General features: G+C 40.9%; 1 protein-coding gene across 1 annotated transcript in view; it reads left to right on the top strand.

Annotated features, from left to right (window-relative positions):
* Positions 1 to 18,626, top strand: part of LOC310885986 (uncharacterized protein) — a 190,200-nt gene that overhangs the window by 139,844 nt on the left and 31,730 nt on the right. The window contains exons 19-20 of the mRNA XM_083809968.1: positions 1,627 to 7,544; positions 9,690 to 9,796. The gene's annotated coding sequence lies outside the window, so the exon portion shown is untranslated. The remainder of the gene's footprint in view (positions 1 to 1,626; positions 7,545 to 9,689; positions 9,797 to 18,626) is intronic.

The following is an 18,626-nucleotide window of genomic DNA, read 5'->3' on the forward strand; positions in this document are numbered from 1 at the left end:
TTTAGCAAATAGATATTTCTACAGCAAATTAGTTTTCATGATAACTTTTAACACTTTGGTATGTAAATCTATTGAAACACTGATTTGTTTTTTTTCCTGAAGTTTCTGGAATTCAGTAGAAATTCAGTTCTCTGCCATTCCTTCTTGGAAAGTTGCCTTTCTCCTTTTGGTATTAGCACCTGTCTGTATTACTGAATAAACAATTTTGCCTAAGTTCTTCCATTGCACCTCTTTCCAAATAAGCAGTTACATGTTGAGATTCATATAATAGTTTGCTTTTATCTAGCACGGAATAGTGGAGAGTGTTGAGTGATCCCACGGACTGCAATCAGGCGTGCTCCAGGCTGGTAGCCCCGCGCAGACGCCACCCCTCGGGGCCCCGTTCTGGCTCGGGAGCCTGGTTTCCATGGAATCTTGCAGGGTGACTCAGGCTGTGGATTCTCTAAATGATTTATTTTAAAAGGTCCGATTTATACACATGCATTGATGCAGAGGCAAATTTATGGCTTGAGGAAAATTTCATGTAGATTTAGTGTTATGTGTTTGGGGAGTTCCTGTTTACGACCTGGTGAGGACGTGGTGGTGCATGGAGGGGTGCATAGCAGTGCTTACACACTCACCGACGTCTTAGCTTTTTTTTTCAATTCTTTGACAAAAAGAGAGGGTTCAAAGACCACTGAGATGATTAAATCTGAGGAGAAAGGGGGTGAATTATTCATGGGAACCGGGAGCACAAATAATCCATAAAGAAGTTGCAGGAAGTCCCAAGCCCCGGTCACTTTGGAGGCCTGTCGTTCCTCGCTCATTTTCCTGGTGGCAGTTCTCTCTTTGTTTGAACTGGGCAAGTACATGGATAGGAAGTAGCTCTCTTAAAACCGTGTAAACATTTTTTTTAAACAAGTTTTAAGAGTTTGTAAAACTATGTATGTAAACTATGTTTGTAAAACTATGTATGTAAAACTTGTAAAACTATGGAAATATAGGAGCTGAACACACACGTAGTGCTAAGGGACAGAACTTCTGGTTGCTTTTCGGGCTTGAGCCAGGTGTGCCTAGCAGGCCGTGGGGCAGCTCGGCTGCCAACCAAACGTGTCCGTCTGTCTGTCAGGATCACATGGAAGGGATTCCTGATAGAGGCCTGGGCTCTCACCACCAGCTGGGGAACAGAGAGATTGTCGGACTAGATGGTCTTAGAGGCCTTTTCCAACCTGAATGGTTCTATGACTCTGTTCTATGAAATGAGGACCAATTTATGAAGGTTTGCTTTTCAAAAATAATGTGATTTTAATTGTAGCAAATTCAGTCTCCAACCTACAGGGTTTTTTTTGTTTTCTTTTCTTTCTGGCTTACCATTTCACTAGCGCTTAAGGGAGTAAGGATGAGTGTTTGTGTGTATTTTCCTGAATGTGCTTGTTTATGTGTGGCGTTGCTATCTGAATGTTAGCTGTAACTAGCAGTTCCTTGGTTGGGAAAAGTCAAACATTATCCATGTTAACTTTCTACTAATTACAATTGAATAAATTTCACTAACATTTTCACTGATAAGATTTCAAAGTTGGTTTCTTCACAGAATGTCAGTGGAGACTTTTGTAGCATTAGTAATTAGTATGTCTGCTTCTTTTCAAGCTGAAATGCTAACCACTGGGGAACAGCTAAATGGGACAGCGTGGCTAACGGTGGCATACGGCGCATGACTGCCTGGTTGCGTTGGACTCTCATAGGCAGAGCATGTATTCAGGAAATGGGACTTCACTATTCCTTATGTTCTGTCTTCAGAAGCAGCAGAGCTGGATAGAAAGGTGCCTTGATGCATACCCTTCCTTTTATTTTCTGCCTCTTCACAGCCTTCTCCCCTAAACCAGCAAGGCAGCGTAGGCACCAGCTGTACATTTTCTCCAACCTACTGTCTCGGGCTTTTTACAAGTCCCCTTCCCATCACTCTGTACGGTGCAGCAGCATCTCTTGATTGAAGCAAAGCTTATTGCCCTCCTGAGCCTCAGTCTTCCATCGTGTTGGTGTCCAGAGAGCCGCGGGGCTGAGCGACAAGAAGTCAGCTGGAACAATGAGATTAAAATGTCCCATACAGAAGGCACGCTCCATTGCAGCCCCTGAGCTTGTTCCACAGCCCTTATCATTTAAGTGTTATTCTTCATCTATAAAGCACCAAACTGATTTATTAGATGCCGTTAGAAATATTTTCACCAAAAGCTGTTACTCGGTAGGTACTCTGCTGTACCAGAAAAGGAGGAAAATGATTGTTCTTGCTGGTTTTACTTCTCAGAGAGAATTAGCGCTGTTGCCATGCTCTTCACCATACATAGAAGGATTCTGAGTTGTACAACTCAGAGAGACATCGTCTCTCATAGGAGTCTGCATTATAGTAAGGGGATGCTAGACAGAGAACATAAGAACAGATACCTTATCGTGCCAGAGGTCTGTGTGGTTCAGAAGCTGATCTGGTGGGGACGAAGGTTAGAACGGGGTATGTGAGTATATGTCTGCCCTCGTGCCTCTGGAAGAGGAGCGAGCACAGGGTTTCCGACTTTATTGCTTTGTAGGTGAAGAACGGTGCTAGATCACCTGTCTGCGAAGCCACAGCTGAATTCTATGGAGAGCGTTGTGCATGCGCAGGTACTTTTTCAGAAGCAGGTATACCTTGTAAAAATCCCCTCATTCTCTAACTGCTCCAAATTCACTGTAAAAATCTGTACAAGCTGGTAGGGGTGTAGGAAATCAGAAGTCTAATGCTTTCCATGAGAACTCAAAGTATCTGAAGACTTTTTTTAGCATCTTTGGGATGAATACTTGGCAAAGGGTTAAACAGCAGCCAAAACAATTCATTGCAAGATCTTCAAAGCAAATCAGATTTTTTAATTATATCAAATTAAGGTTATTAAAAGTTAAGTTCTGAACTGAGAGCATTTTCCGATGAAAGGTGCTGCAACATCATTATTTCTCCCCAAAACGCACTTACTGTACATTTCTCAAAGCCATCAGCCTTGATTGAAAGCTAATGAAAAAGCTGTCCTGCGTCAGTTTATTCCTTGTATCCATTAAGAATAATTACGGCTGAACAATTTTTGATGCCTGTAACCTTCGCAAGTGTTGCTAATGGCATTATAAATTGCTCCTTGTCCAATGACTACAGTCTGAAGCTTAATTCAAAAGCGCTCTGTCAACAGGGCTGATTTGTGTGGTTAATGAGTGCGTTTAAAACAACAGCCTCGGCTCATGCATCCTAATGTCGATAAGAGGATGTGGTTCAATAAAGAGGCTTGTCCGTAATAATTAGCAGCGACAAATGCTCCGGATTAGACCGATCGCAGCATTAATGACTCTGCTTTCAGCCCCTTACAGGAAAAAAAAGTTTCCAGCTCTAACTTTTGGGGGCTCAGATTCAGCTTTAGGGAATGGACTTGGACAAGCCAGTGCTGTGCCGAGCTGAACACCGATTTTGGCACACGCCGTGTCAGTGGAGCCTCTGAGCGGTCCAGGACCTCTGTAATGACTCTGATGGCCAGAATCAGATTTTCTGAAACCTCTTCTTGCCAAAAGCTTAGCACTGAGTGAGTGGGACAAATCTGCTTTCCACCACGTGTAGGGTGTGAGCTCTGTGCAGTTGCGTGTAGCCGCGGTGGTATTGCTGTTGCTTTCCTGGGACTGCCTTGTTCTGCAGAGTTTGGTTTTGCCTCTACGATACATGAAATCGGTGCTGGGTTTACAAAATACATGAAATTGGTCTGGATCTACAAGTACATTTTGGTGAAAGTCATGAATGATGAAAGCTGCGCACTGCGATGCCAAGAGGAAGATGCGCTGAGACCTTTTAGTGGTATTAATGAGACGTGGGTTGGGACGTTTGTGTGTTCAAGTCTTCCTGCATCACACACGGCTGCTTCGGTAGCAGCTGCGGTGTTTGCAGAGTAAACCGCTTCCAGCTGCGGTATTGCAGAGCGCAGACCTAACCTGAGCCGTGCACGGGGAGGTCTTGGTGGTGGAGAGAATGCGCTGAGCCGTACCTGCAGGGTAACCTCAGGGGGCAGGAGGAGGGTCAGAAATCAGTGACAGTGAGCGTGTCAGCTGGGGAGGGGGATGAAACAGGATTCCTGACACACAGCGTCACTTCGTCAGCTCCGCCAAAAGCCAGGTCCTTCAGACAGCCTGGAAGCTGAGGGATGTTCTGCTAAATCCGGTCACTTTTTTTCTAAAACATACCAAGCTAAAAATAGTTTTAGATTTAAGCTTTGGGGATTCGCATGTGTTTTCAGGATATGGATTCAGCTCCAACTCACCAAGAGCTGTTGAGCTTCATTCTAAGTTGCTCTAATGTTGATGGTAACAGCTCAAAGGTCTTGCAGCCGAGTATTGTTACACACATCTCAAAAATATAAATCCATCACACAATTTAGAAAGTAAAAATCACCACACACAACTGCATGAAGTATATTTTTTCATCCCTTTAACTTAAAAACTTGCAATACCGGTAGTGTACAATACAGGTAGAAGTCTAAAAACATGAAGAAAAAATAGTGTGCAAAATACGTTTTCTTCTGTTAGAGCCAGAATGGCTCGACATCTAAATAAAGCTGGAGACTTCTGTTGGGAAATAGTGTTTTGGGTTTCTTGGAAAAATGTTTTCTGATGTGTTCCTATCAAAGGGCTATGTAAAAAATCCATTCTTGAAACTACAAATTGCCAGCAATTGAACATTAATTACTCTTCTGTAACTGTAAGTGAAGGTGTATCTAACAGACACAGATAACAGACAAAGGAAAACAGATGGATATATCCTATTTTGATATCTAGATACTTTTTTATTTTTTCCGTTTTCCTTGATATAAAAATGTTCCTTTTAATAATGACATGACTTAATACTTCAAAAAGTTGTTCTTGTTTTGCCACAACAGTAATTAACCTATCATTATCTTTGCATTTTTACCACATTGCTTTTCTCTAATTGGGATGTATTTAAAACATGCAATACAACTGAAATACAGATTAAAAACTTTTTCTGAGGATATTTTCCCAGGAATGTTCTTCCACAGTATTTAAATTATTTAACCAAAGCTCTATTGGCAGAACAATGAATTCAGTATTATTTTCCCGTACAATGAAAAGAATCTTCTTAAAACCGCAAAATGATCGATCAGAGGAAAAACTCTGGTAATTTAAAATAATCTCTCCAAAATGTGCTCTGAGAGTAGGACGTATAATGCACTCTGGTGCTTCTCTGAGGTACGTGAAGGAGTTACCTTAGTTTATTGCTTTTCCAATTTTTCTCCCTCCCTCACATTTCTTTCCTTTTTCCTTCAGAGCTTAATACAGAAAAAGGAAATTGCAAGTTAATAAGAGAGAAGATAGAAAGCAGAAAGGCAGCTGAAGGGGTAGGTTCAGAACCAGTCAAGTCAGTGGGAACCTCTAGACCCATTAATAAAATTTTATTAAAGAGGAGAGGGAGAAGAAGAAATGAGAATGCGAAAGACAGCAGATCTAAAAGCAGAGAAATACGGGGTGGAAAGAATCATTCAGGTAAGAGTAAGGCAGCTTGACAAAAAAAAAAAATCACCCACAAAAAAAAACGCTCAAGGAACCTGCTTTAGTGCTTGTTAGAAATGTGATAGTCTGAGCAGCAGAAGTATCTTTTAACTATGTGAGGATTTTAATGTGTTTACCTGCGCTTCCTGTGTCTTGTTTCAGAACTGCTGAATAATCTTTGTCTACTGACTTGGTACGTCATTCATGACTTTATATACCTATGATTATAACGTATTTCTCCTCTGGTGCCTCCATTCCAACCTGAAGAGGTTTGTCTGTTTAGTCCCTCCTTACAAGAACTGTGGCCAATGTCTCTGATGATCACTTTGTCCGACTTTACCTTACCTAGTTCTAAGGTATGGGCAGTTGTGTCCTTCTTGAATCTGTCATCCAAATTAATTTCTAGCCATCTGCGAAATGAACTTTGGAATAAAGTACCAGAACTTCATGGTGGCTGCATACGCACCGTGGGAAAACAGCTTTTGAAATAGGAGTCAGCTGAAAGGTAAACTGCTGTGAGCCTCTCTGAAGGTGTTTCCCTCTGACAACTTACAGTAAGCTTTCACAAAATACAGAATAATATAGGATAAATACTAAATTCAAGCAGTAACTTATTTTGATTCTTGTGTATCAGAATAACGTACATTGTCATAATTTTGGCCTGCTCAGCACAGACTCCAATCTACCTGTAATGCGGGGTGTCACAGAAAATCAGACAAGAAATTCTCTGTTGTTTTTACTGTGGTACCGTGCTCTCTGTGTCCTGGAGTTTGTTAACAGTTTGAATCTTTCGGCTAGTGTGTAGAGTTACTGCGTTAGTGCAGTGTGTACTGAGAAAAGTTTGTGATCTCACATTGGAATAGATTCGTTCAACTTCAAAATACCAGGATTTTTCTGTTTTCTATGGAATTCCCAAATGCCAGAATTCTGCATTACTGACTGTGACAAAATGGTTATTTTTGTTAGGTCAAAAGGTCTGGAATAGAGTAGGCTGAAGAAAGCGATGATTTTGAATGCCACAGCTTCTCTCTTCTGCACCTGGAGGGGAACTGTCTGGCCGATCGGCACGTGTGTGTATGTGAAGGGAGAGGGCTCTGAAACCATTGCTTGTCCTTTGGGGTGAACAAAGAAGGGAAATTGGTAGAGTTGAACTGTTTTAGAGGCAAAATGAAATACTTATTCCAACTTGAGGTATTATTTTGCTCTGCCAGTCTGTAAATGCCTGTATTTCTTACACAGGGGCTGCATATTTGCTTTATCTGGAGAAGGTAAATCTTCCTTAGTTTTTGAGTGAGTCATTGGACTGTTTCCTGACTTCTGATGTCAGCAGACAGAGGTAGGACTTGTTACTGCTTCTTCTGGGAGGGAAGTCTTCACTTGGAGTTCTTTCTTGGACAAGAAAGTAAACACCTTCCAGAAAAGTGAAACTCTGGAGACCAGATACTCAGAGACTTTGCTGCCAATCAGTGTAAGCAAAATTAGACAAATCAGTTCTGTGCAATGAGCAACGCCTGAAATTATGCCCCTGAAGAGCTGTTACAGGAAGGAATTTACTTATCGAGGAAAGGTATAAATCCAAAACTGACAAGAAAAATGAGCCCACTTGAATAATCAGTGGAGAGTACAGGCATGGTCCAGCGCTGGAAACAGGAAAATAATGTGTCCTTCCTAAACACGCCGAGTTCCCTTCGTTTCCTCCTCACTGGCTCGCTTAGCAGACTTTGGAAGACCTTTGAGATCCAGTCCAAGCTGTGGCTGCTTTCTCTGGAGGTTACAAATATTTGATCATCTCTAATATGCCGTGAGCATCTTGGCATAGTATTTCTGAATGAAAAAGCCCTGCACCAGTCAGAGGAGAGGGCTTGCTTTGTGCTGCTCCGGCGTCCCAGCAGCTGCTTTCTGCTCTGTACGTGTGGTTTGCTGCTAAGGGCTCTTACCCTGCCCTTTCTCTGGAAAAGGATTTATTTCATTTAATTCCTTTAAAACCAACCTGTAAAGAGCAACCTTCAGTGAGTATTTGATTTTCACAGTACTTCTAACTGGGAACAATTACCAGATACTCTGCTTGTTGCCGCTTTACTTTTATGTCGGGCCTGGTCGATGAGCTCCTGTAGGCCCTCGGAGGAGCTCTGCTTGTGAGGAGGAGCGGTGAGGGGAAATGTGGCTGGATTTGGACAAAGAGGGGTTTACATGGCAGTCATGGCAGTCGGGGGCTTTCTGTGATAATGTAATAAAAAGATGTGACCGAAAGTGCTGCAGGTAATGTCTGGAATACCCTAAAACAGAAAAGGAGCAAGGAAAGCCGGGCTGAGCGCCGTGGAAGTGCGGGCAGCCGTTGTGAGGGCCGGGCTCGAGCAAAGCCCTTGGGCTGTGCTGGTCAGGGCTGCTCCCAAAACGCCTTCCCTGGCACTCGCTCATTTTGGTTTTGTTGTTTGGTCTTTTTCTTCCCTTAGCAAAAATGTCAGCTGAACGAAGGGAAGTTTTAAAAGGACAGTTTTCTGCCTATAAAATCATTTTGACATGATTAACTGAGCATCACAGATAGTAACCCATTCATTTAGTGCTCTCTTCTCAAAGTTAGCACTTTGGAGTGGCATGCTGTGGCTAATACCATACAAATTGCTGGAATGGGCAGTTAAACGTTGAGGTCAGAGGTTAAATGAACATGGTTGTTTATGAGGACACAGCCCGAATCCATTTGCATTTTAATATTCTTTCTGTGAGACGAAAAACCATTTTGAGGACAGCTTGTTTGGAAATCCCATTAACAGGTTATTTATGGGACTCATGACTGCATGACCCTTAGCCTTGTTTTGTTAAACATGAACTAGACATGAATCAGATGGGCGGCTGGGCTGCTGCTATTGTTTTCCATAGCATTAAATGTCATTGAATTCAATTATTCTGAATCTGACACTTTCTAAGTTATTACCCTCATAATGCTCAATTTTCCTTTTTCCTTTGTCAACCTTATTATTTCTATCTGCTTTAAAAAGCAGAGACACTTTAAAAAGGCCATTTCTTCTCTTATCACTGATCTAGGTGAGAATGGAGAGCTTATCTTCACAGCTTTTAAATAAATAATTGGGAAGACAGTTTGAAGAAATTAGAAGATTCCAGTTACTATCATGGCGCATTTGAAAGAATACAGAAGTCTAAAAATTCTGTCAGAGTAATAAAATTAGCCATGTAAAGGTCAGGTACGAAATGTTTGGAAAGAGGGAGGGCTTTTAACCCTTTTTGGCAGGAGTATAAAACGTTGAGTGATAAATTGGACTAAAATTATGATGCTGCTATCAATCAAAATGTGACCAAACCTCATAATTCCAAGTAGCAGATGTATTACAAAACAAGTTTAGTTTTTATGCCCTCCGACAAAAACTTAGTCCTAGTAGTGTACCTTCCATGTTCTTTTCTTGGCTTTTGCTCTCTCACTGTTGCAGTATTTATGGTGCTAGGCAAATACTCAGAGACCTTCCGGGCTTTTTGAAGGCAAAAATCGCACCTCCAGAGTGCACCAGCTGATAGCATGTCACTTCAACCCAAAGTATATTTTGACCAAGAAGAGCTTTTGTAGTGCGCGTAACTGGGAGCTGAAGTGGGGCTATGCAGATTTGTGAAGGGTAAGACCACGATGACCTGCTGCAATCGTGCAATCCAGTTCTTACACACAAGCCTAAGAATTTCACTTGTGTAGTACACGTTTGAACTATAACAGGTCTTCACTTAATTAGGGGAGAAAAATGGTGAAGAAATCTTTCAACCTGGAGAAGGAATTAGAACTGAAATTTTTACTGTATTAGCTAAGGGATACAGATTGTGTAAATTCAGCTTTTTGCCACTTCCCTTCGGGATACCTGACTGGGTACACACACGTGCACTAACTTCAAGAGTTTTTATGGACTCTGACTGAACAGGAAGTGTTTTTATTTTGAAGAAGTTGGTAATGCTTATAAAGAGAGCATTGAAAACATATAAAGGATGTAGCAGAGTTTACAGAGAGGAAAAGTTGTTTCCAAGTTGTTTCGAAGAGATCAGGGTTCAAATGCATGCCAGATTTTTGTTTTTACAAAGCAGGATGTTTGGGGATAACAGGCATAAGCGGCGTCTAGATCTCTAGATACATCTGGTCAATATTCTGTTCATCACTGCAGGTTTCATACTCTGGTTTACAGAGCAGGAGCAAGCCCGTCGTGTGAGATCTCCTCCGTGCATAGGATTCCCACACCTCAGAAAAGAGAGCAGGTTTCTTCAGTCAGAGGTCTGTACATTTATATATACGTGTATATCTCTCTATATGTTACGATGAAGACTGCTTACTCTGAAAATCTAGCTGTTGTAAGAACAGCTGACATCCTCTGACGAGGAGTTTGCAGTCACGGGGGCTGCTGTTCTGCAGGCTGCATGTTAGAAGTGCTGTGTTTCTGCATGCATCTTTGTATCTGCATTCTTCCCTCTCTCCCTCCCTCTTTCCTTCCCTCCTTTTCCTTCCTTTCTTTTCCAAGGTTAAAATAGATTTCCAATATGAATTGACCATCAGTGGAATTCTTTAGTGGTTAATTTATTCTTAATAGAAACTGATTTTTTTCTGAAGAAAAAGGAACAATACATCTTTAGAACAGGTTTGTAAGTGTCATGATTTTTCTACTAATTTGTACTACATATTCCCCTTTTTAAATGTTAAATTACCTCATTGTATCTCTGAATATCATATATACTTGGGCCTGAAATTAAGCTTGCTGTATAGCTGTCAAAATGACCACAATTTGCTGTATGAAATGTCCTGATTGCATGTGTAATTCAAAGCAATCCTAATCTCTGTATAAACCAGGACAGACTGCTTAGGGGCAGAGTTTATGTATGCTGATTGGGCCTTCAGTTTAGCTGATAGTGAATACACCTGCATGTTGAAAAAGATGCATTACAGATTTTCAAACTCCTAAATGCTAAGGAGAAGGGAGAAAGAAGGAAAAGAAGGAAAGCTGTTCCATGACAGTCAAGGTTCCAAGAAAGGCCAGCGCTCAGTTTTTCATCTATGTGTTTATTCCGAGCTCTGCTGAAAGCTGCCTCACTATTACCTCTGAAGTGAATGTATTCACATACCAAAAATTGTCTTGCAAATATGACTCTTGGTTATAACTCTTGGTCTGTCCCATTTCTTACTGAAGCATGTGATTTCGATACTGAAGATGAATCCCATTAGGAAAACTCCGTCGCTGAAAGTAGCCCCATCCTGAAACTTTAATACTGCTCATCTTTCTTAGAAATACTTGCTCTTAGGTATTTTAGATATTCTGCCAGGAAGGAGCTAGCCATTAGGGGTAGTTGCTGTAAGATCTCAGAGATAACAGTCTTCAGAGTTACTGCATTAGTCTGTGACACGGTCTGGAACATCTTGTGCTGTCATAAATGCTTGAATGGTGTTAATTCTTTCCTGTATGTAGTTTGCTAACAAATCAGTTCTATGGCACAGATACATTTAAGTATTTAATATTCTTTATTTAATAACTAAGCCAAATGCAGGGCAACACAGGCAACTGATATGCTGTAAATAAAATATTTTTTTTAGTTCTGAAAACTGTTTCAAAAAGGCACATCTGCATGGGCACCACAGTGGAGCAGCGTATATGAACGCACACAGGTTCCGTAATGTGAGGCTTTGTATGTTTTGTTACAAACAACATGCACATTAGGGAGAGTTCCTACATAAACTGCATTTCTTGCAGTTAGTTGTATATTGTTTAACGGTCTGAATTCTGCCACTGTAGACTATAATGACTGTCCTCTATGTAGTGTCAATCATGGTTAGTTTGAAGATTAAAAAAAAAGCCACAACGAGTAATTTACTCAAAGAATTCAGGCCTTCCTTCTGCCTGCATCATATCTATGAGCAGATCATGATTTCCTGAAAATGTTACATAACTAATACTCTTCCTTGAATATATTTTGATAATATTTTTAACAACCTTGAGAATAAACCATCAAATTTGACCTGTAAAGTTTAGCTACGACTGAAGTTGTTATCTGTCATAAAATCATTGCTGTATTTTACTGAATGAGCACAAAGTAGTTTCCCTTAAATGTTTCTTGCTCATGAAAATCCTCTGTTGATTTTCACAGAAGCCTCTGTGTGGATTGGAATTTGCTTTTCATTAATAAATGATCCTCTGAAAGTTCCATTTTTCCAGTGTTCATGAAAAATGAACATTGATAAAAATTAGCAGTTTATAAAATAAAATATCCTCGTGGAAACTTTTCTATAATTCCAGTTGCTGAGTCTTCCCCATTAAGTGACTGCTTTGGAGCCAAGCTGAACTGGTTAATAAGTATTACTGCTTCAGGAGTTTCCACAAGTCCAGAAGCTCTGTTCTGCGTGTGGATGTAGCCTGAGCTAACAAGTTGGAATAAATATGCATGGAGAAATGACAACCATGCAGAGGTCTGCACAATAGATGAGTGCAGTTCAGTAAACATGATTCCCATTGCCTGGTTTATTTAGAAAGATGTGCTAACCTTTTCTTTATGTTTATTATTACTGAAAAATAGTGTTTGTACTCTTTTCACACCAATAACGCTTTAAAATTCCTCAGTGAAAACTTTGGAAGCTACTAGTATATGTACAGAGCGTTTCATACAGTGGTGTACAGCGTGAGCAGATTATAATACGTTACCTAAAAGTAGCCAGTAACCCTGGCTGACTGGACACAGCCCGCAGCAACCTGCTATAGTTAGTCCTGCTTTGCCTCTGTTTGCTGCAGATGCTCTCGAGGGGCTCCCAGTCCAGACAGAGTACGTTTTTCCTACATGTTTGCATCACTCCAGGAAATTCCTCCCATACACGGGTGACTGAAAGATACTCGTCAGCGGTGTCGTTCCTGCAGAAGGCACCTTTCAGAGATCGCAGCTGCCCAACCCCATGTTTTTCATGGAGATTCCTGTGCAGATCTGCTCCCAGTTGTGGTTCTCTTCCAGTGAGAACTTGTTCTTCCCCTGATACCTGTACAAGAACCCAAGAAAACATGTTAAAGGATATTGGCAGCTCTGCTGCAAATTCTGTCGTCTTTTTCATGTTCTGATTTTATACCTTTTGGGTATAGCATGCATAAACAAGCCAAATATGAGCATTCAGAAATACACAAAGTGTTTCACAATGAAGCATTTAGCCCCAGAATTTTTATGCTTTGTTTTAGATCTGGACTCTTAAGAGGAAATAGCTCTGGAGTATTATTACGAATGCTTTTCCTAATGTTCAGAGATGAAAAATCACCATAAATACATTCATCAGCATTAAAAAAAATTGCTCTGCATCGATAACAGTTTTGATATCTTGTTATGGAAGAAGTGTTTTCTTTTACTTCATTAAATGTGCTTTAGATATTTTTCATTAGCTTTTGAGTTTGGTTCGTTTGACATAACAAAGAGTTTGGCCAACCATCTGAACAGGAGCTGGAATACAACCTGACAATTTTTTCCCAGAGCGAGCTTTTTCATTACTTGCTGGAAATTTTGCATTTATTCCCCAAGCTTCTGAAAGTTCACAGAAAATTATTCCCAGTTTCCTCAGCTTCAGTCATATGGTGGGAGCTTCTGGTTAAATACATGTGCTTAATAACAGTAAATAAATTCTGACATTTTATTTTTACTCCTGAATAAAAATGTTCATCATGTTGGTGAAAATAAGCAATCACATTCTATTTAATGGCGAAAAAGAATTGTACATATCACCCTGCAGGAGCTGAGGAATCTATTTTCATTATAACAAACATTGATTTTGCATTAAAAAGTCTCATTATTTGAGATAATGACTGTTGGGTTTCTTAGTTATTCTTCTGGTTCCTAAATCATTAAAACTGTAACTGTTAAAGAGCAAATGGGAATGCAGAAGACCTCAAACTGTATTCAAATCCACTCTCGTTTTTTGCCTTTAATTAAAATCGCAATCGTCTTTAAGGCAGATACGTGCTATCTGAAATTTTTCTTATTTATTTCAGCTCATTTGAATGGCAACTGTATTTCTGCCTACAGAAATACCACTGAACCCGAATGTATTGATTTTAGGATTAACGGCGGTCGAATTAATACGTGGGCTCGTGGGGGCCTCGCTCATCGGGGCGCGCTCTGGATCCCAGCGGCGCGCTCCCTGCAGCCGGGGCAGGAACCCTCGTTCTGGCAATTAGGAAACGCAAAGCAAATCCGGGAGCACGTGCGTATGTCACAATGCACGCTCCACATGCTCCGTCCCTCGCACGAGTCTGATGTGGGGTCTTGTTTGTTTTGGCAGAGAAAGTGCTACTTTGAAGAATTCTGTTGTTTTTTTTTAATCAGGCTGCCAGGGAGTCCGTCCGTCCGTCCGTCCGTCTGCTCCTGCCTCTCCCCTTCCCCCACCGCCTTCCCGGGGAGCTGTGGCTGCGTGGGCACTAATGTATTCCGTATAATGTTAGGGGCTAGCTGCATGTACCTTCCCACCAACAGCCCTATGAATTATTGACACGAGGGATGTTCCCTGGTGTATACTTTTCCAAGGTTATACTCTCTGATATTAGATATTTATTCGGCATAAGGTAGGGATAAGAACCTCATTGCCACATTATGTCTGACACAATCAAGTTTTGGGGAATTTCAACAACATTAGAAGATTTGTATAATGTATTCTTTTAGAGGCAGAGGCTCAGCTTTAAACAAAGCATAATCCCTACTGCATATCATTTCCAACCTAATGCAAGGAGAAGAAGCGGGACCATAATGCTATCTGCATCATTTCCCTTTTGTGTTCAGTTGCAAGGACTATTCACCTAATATTCAAAATCCGTGTATTCATTAAATGGAACAGAATGATGGAAAAGCTAAAAAATGTAAGAAAAGAATGAAATAGATTTCCATGAAAGTGGCATAAAATTGAGTTATTACATCTAGATATATGATAAAGTATTTGGAAATAATTAAATAGGTGATATCCACAACCTTTTCCAGTTCTTGAACGCTGCAGTTTTTATATTTCTGATGCTAACAGTATTCCTAATTCCTTTGAATCAAATATTGGTTATTTTTATGTTTCTACTATCTGTAACAGCAGGATCTTGTGAACATCCCTTGTGTCACCCAGTCGCTCCTTGTCAGCTGCTTTGTTAGCCTCAGCCTCTGGGGTTTGTGTCCTGGCCAGTGGACCTTTTGTACTCCCTACACTGTACTCTTAGACAATGGGGAAAAAAATAAATCTTCTGTGACAAGTTTACTTAAAGGGACACTATCGCATTAAATAACTGTATAAATATATCTACAAATAATATTATTCCTCTGGAAATTTTGGAAGAAAAATGTTTTCCTCGGTGCAATTAGTTAACACCCTCGTCTGCTAGCGACGCAGTAATTGTGAAAGTCGTGTCATTTTTCACACTTCAGGCTGTTCTTTACCCAGCGCTTTTCAGAAGCTAGGAAAACAGGTCAGTTATTTTACCGTTTGTTTTTAGTCAGCATTCGGGATCTGAATGTTGTGTGCTGCCCCAGTGGGAGACTGGGATGCAAATATTTTAAGGGAGCGTTCAGGCTTAAAACAGACGGTTCTATTTCTAGTGAATTGCTTATGGAAAGAAGCCAAAAAAGCATATTTGCTAATGATCAGTATTGTAAGTTAAAGAACATAAACAAATCTGAACATTTTTATGCAATTGACCTAGTCTTTTCCAGCAGAAATTCTTTTAAAATAGGGCATCCTCGTCTCTACCTCGTTCTTCTGCTCCTTTTTATTTTATGTAACTTTATAAATTTGCTTAACGTAATTATCTTTGTTGTATAATTCAGCTGATTTTAGTGAGTTAATGGAACTGGAGTGTTTTTACAGTCATCCTAGTGTCTACTGTTACTAAAGCCAGCTATTTATAAGTGGTTCCAGTTATTTGTTTGTGGAATTCTTAGGCAGACTGACACCTCAAGATAAAGACTGAAGAAAACGGCACAGAGTTGCATATTTAGCAGTGATAATGCTAGCTAAGTAAACGTGCTGGTAGAGAAAATACTGCCTAATTTGTTAGCTCAGTGTTGAAACTATTTTCGTAACTGAGATTTTGGTAACGTTTCTGCAGTTCCCTCCCCTCCCCAGCACTCAAATGTTGGCGTGCGTGCGCGCATTAATTTCATGCACACTTTTCAATCAGCACGTAAATGTTGGAGGAATCATCTGGAATAGTAGGAGAAACTGTGACAGCGGATCCTCCAGATTTCTGTACTGCCGTCATCATCACCGTGTAAAGTAATCTGCTGTGGGCAGTGGTGTGCTAGGAGGCTGCAATTCTCAGCATACAGCAGCTCCTGTAAGTCTCGGTAGCTTGCACGGGGATTTCTCTGGTGCTGTTCCTGTGCTTTCAGCTTTTCCCTGAATCTGACAATTAATTACGCTAAGGGACACTTGGAGTCAGGGTTCTTGTTGTTGTTTTGTAATATTGTTTTATTTTGTTGTAAAGAAACCCCCAGCACTGGGGAAGGGACTCAGGAGGTAATTGGATGCTAATGAATGGAGGACAGATGCCTTACTAGGGAAAAAAAATGTTTCCTACTCTCTTGTGATTCCGGGGTGCATTCCAGTAGGTTTTTGCTGGTGTGTATTTTAGAAAACCCTGAAGTTGTTACCTATTATTTACATTAACATAGACATTGCCCACTTGAAATTTGGGTCCCGTTGTGCTGGACATTTTACTAAGGGGTGTGTGTGTGTCTGACTCCCTTGACGTAGGGAGCATACAGCCTAATGGTGTCTAAAAAAACAAGTGGTGAGGCTGACCTCTTCCTAGAGTTCTGCAGTACTTTTGTGGGAAGCTTTATGAGCATTTTTTCCTTATCTTTATTGCTCTTTTGTTGGGATGACCGTAGCATTTTTAGATTCAATTGAGGAATTGTAGTTACATTTCTTAGCTCTGAGGATTTTCTGTGTCATATAAAGCCTCTTGATGCAACATCCAACAGATTTTGAGGAAGGCAAGGAGATGACAATGCACGGGGAACCTCCTGTATACCCGCAAGAAGTTCCTCATCTACCTCCTGTTCTCCGTCCTCAGAACGTGTGCTGCTAGACGCCACAGGTCAACGTGCAAGTAAGAGCTACATGTCACAAATGCACAGTCACAAATCTTTTTTTGGGCTCCATAGGACTTTTCTTGCTTGTTTGATGGTAGCAACAGTCCTGCAGCTTCTGGAAGCTCATTCCTCCTGGCGTGAGCAACCAGCTAGGTCTTCACCTTTGATGTCCAAGGAATGCTGCAGGTTCTGTTGGTGGCATCCTGGTTGGTACTTTGCACCCCTGCAGTAATTGCATATTAGAGCAGAAAGCTCGCCCTTCTCTGCTTCGATGACAGAGGCAAGTTTCAAATATTACCTAAAATTACATCTTAATCCTCATTTCCAGATGCAGATTGCAGTCATGTTCTCTGACCTTGTACCACAAGTCAGAATTGCTTGGCACTCTCTTGTAGTTTTGTTTGAGTATTTGCTTTTCTTGGCATCCTTAAAAGTTTGTGACCTTTGTCTTGGGATTTGCACTTGTAATCATCACTTCTCAGGTGCCTGCACAGTCAGCTCTTGTGTGGCTTGGGACTAGAAACTTCTCTGGCTTCCATTCTGGAGTGCAGTGTTCCTGAGGCTGGCTCATTCATGATTCTCATCTTCCACTGCAATTCCTTTCCGTCCTCTTTGGCTGTATCCTGTGGTGGTTGTCTTATTTGTCCTGGTCCCAAGAGCCATGACCTTGAATTTGTACATGATTCTGAGTTCTCTGGACAGTCCTGTTAATCAAACAATGTTACCACCTTGGGAGATAACTTCAGACTGTGACCTGTGCTGTCTCACCTAAAGGCATGGATGTTTATACACATTTTTATTATCTCCTGTTGTGTTGTTGTAACTCATTGTTTTCTGGTGCCTTGGACAAACTATGTTAGAACCAGAACTTCTTGGCATAAGCTCGTACAGGTTGAAGCAGTTTTGATGGGCTTCCCATCGAGCAAATTGATCGAGTTGTCTTTACACTTAGCTTACTAAGTGTAAGCTAAAGTGGATCAGTTCGTCTAACCCTCCCAGTTGTATGGGTGCAGACTTTAAGGGTTAGAGGTCTCCTGTATTCAGGGTATGATTTCAGAGTGTTCCTTATATCCTTTTTCTACTTCTATGATGTCCTGGGAAATTCCTGTTTATCAACTGCATGTTCATCAGTGCACAGTTTGTCAGCACAAGATATTGCTCACAGTGCAACTTATAAATGCCATTAAAAATTCAGACTAAGGATTCCTTATTAAATAAGTATTTCCCTTTCTTGATGTCCAGAAAGTGAAAATTCCCATGTGCTGGAAATGTTATTTGTTCCAGGCATTCCACAAATCAGACAACTATTTTGCTCCTGTTTTACTTGCACTGATAATAAATTTGATTATTTTAGCAAGGGTCTCTGAGCTCTGCAGAAAGGAGGCAAAAGGACTGCACTGTTGCTGTAATCCTCATCTGCACAGCAGCAAAATTACTTGCCAAACAGAAGTCATTCAAAGTGTAATTGAGTTGCAGTTCAGAGAAGGTGCTTGGTCCTTGAACTTGAACATCCATGGTTAGCAGGAATAAATAGTAAAATAAAGAAATAAATCAGAACAGCACTAACACTATTCACATGTGCTCGGCATTTTCACTTCAACGAGATTCATTTATGAAGCCTTTCTGAGAAGCACTTAAGCCTAAATGTTAACTTTACATCTGTGCACCACAGTGTGGTGTTCTAGGACCTGCTGGACTGAACATGCTGCACTGCAATTCCTCTAATGTGTGCTGGTAATTAGGAATGAGAATATTCCTTGTGCTTACAGTAGCACTTTCACCTGAAGATCTCTAAACGCTTTACAGCCCTGGGAAGCTCTTACTCTTCACAGCTGAGAAAATGGTGGTACAGCTCTAGGGTAGTAGAGGAAATCTGAAATGCCTTAGTGGGGCAGTGGCAGAAGCAGAATCGCTGTTTCTGACACCAGAACAGACGTTTGTAGTCGCTGTTTGATGTTGCTGCCCTAGTAGCGTTTGCTGACCCCATGTTCTTTGTGCTGCACTTGCAACAGGTGGGGTTTTTT

Source organism: Anser anser, assembly GCF_964211835.1.
Source record: "Anser anser genome assembly, chromosome: 24".
NCBI classification, from domain to species: domain Eukaryota; kingdom Metazoa; phylum Chordata; class Aves; order Anseriformes; family Anatidae; genus Anser; species Anser anser.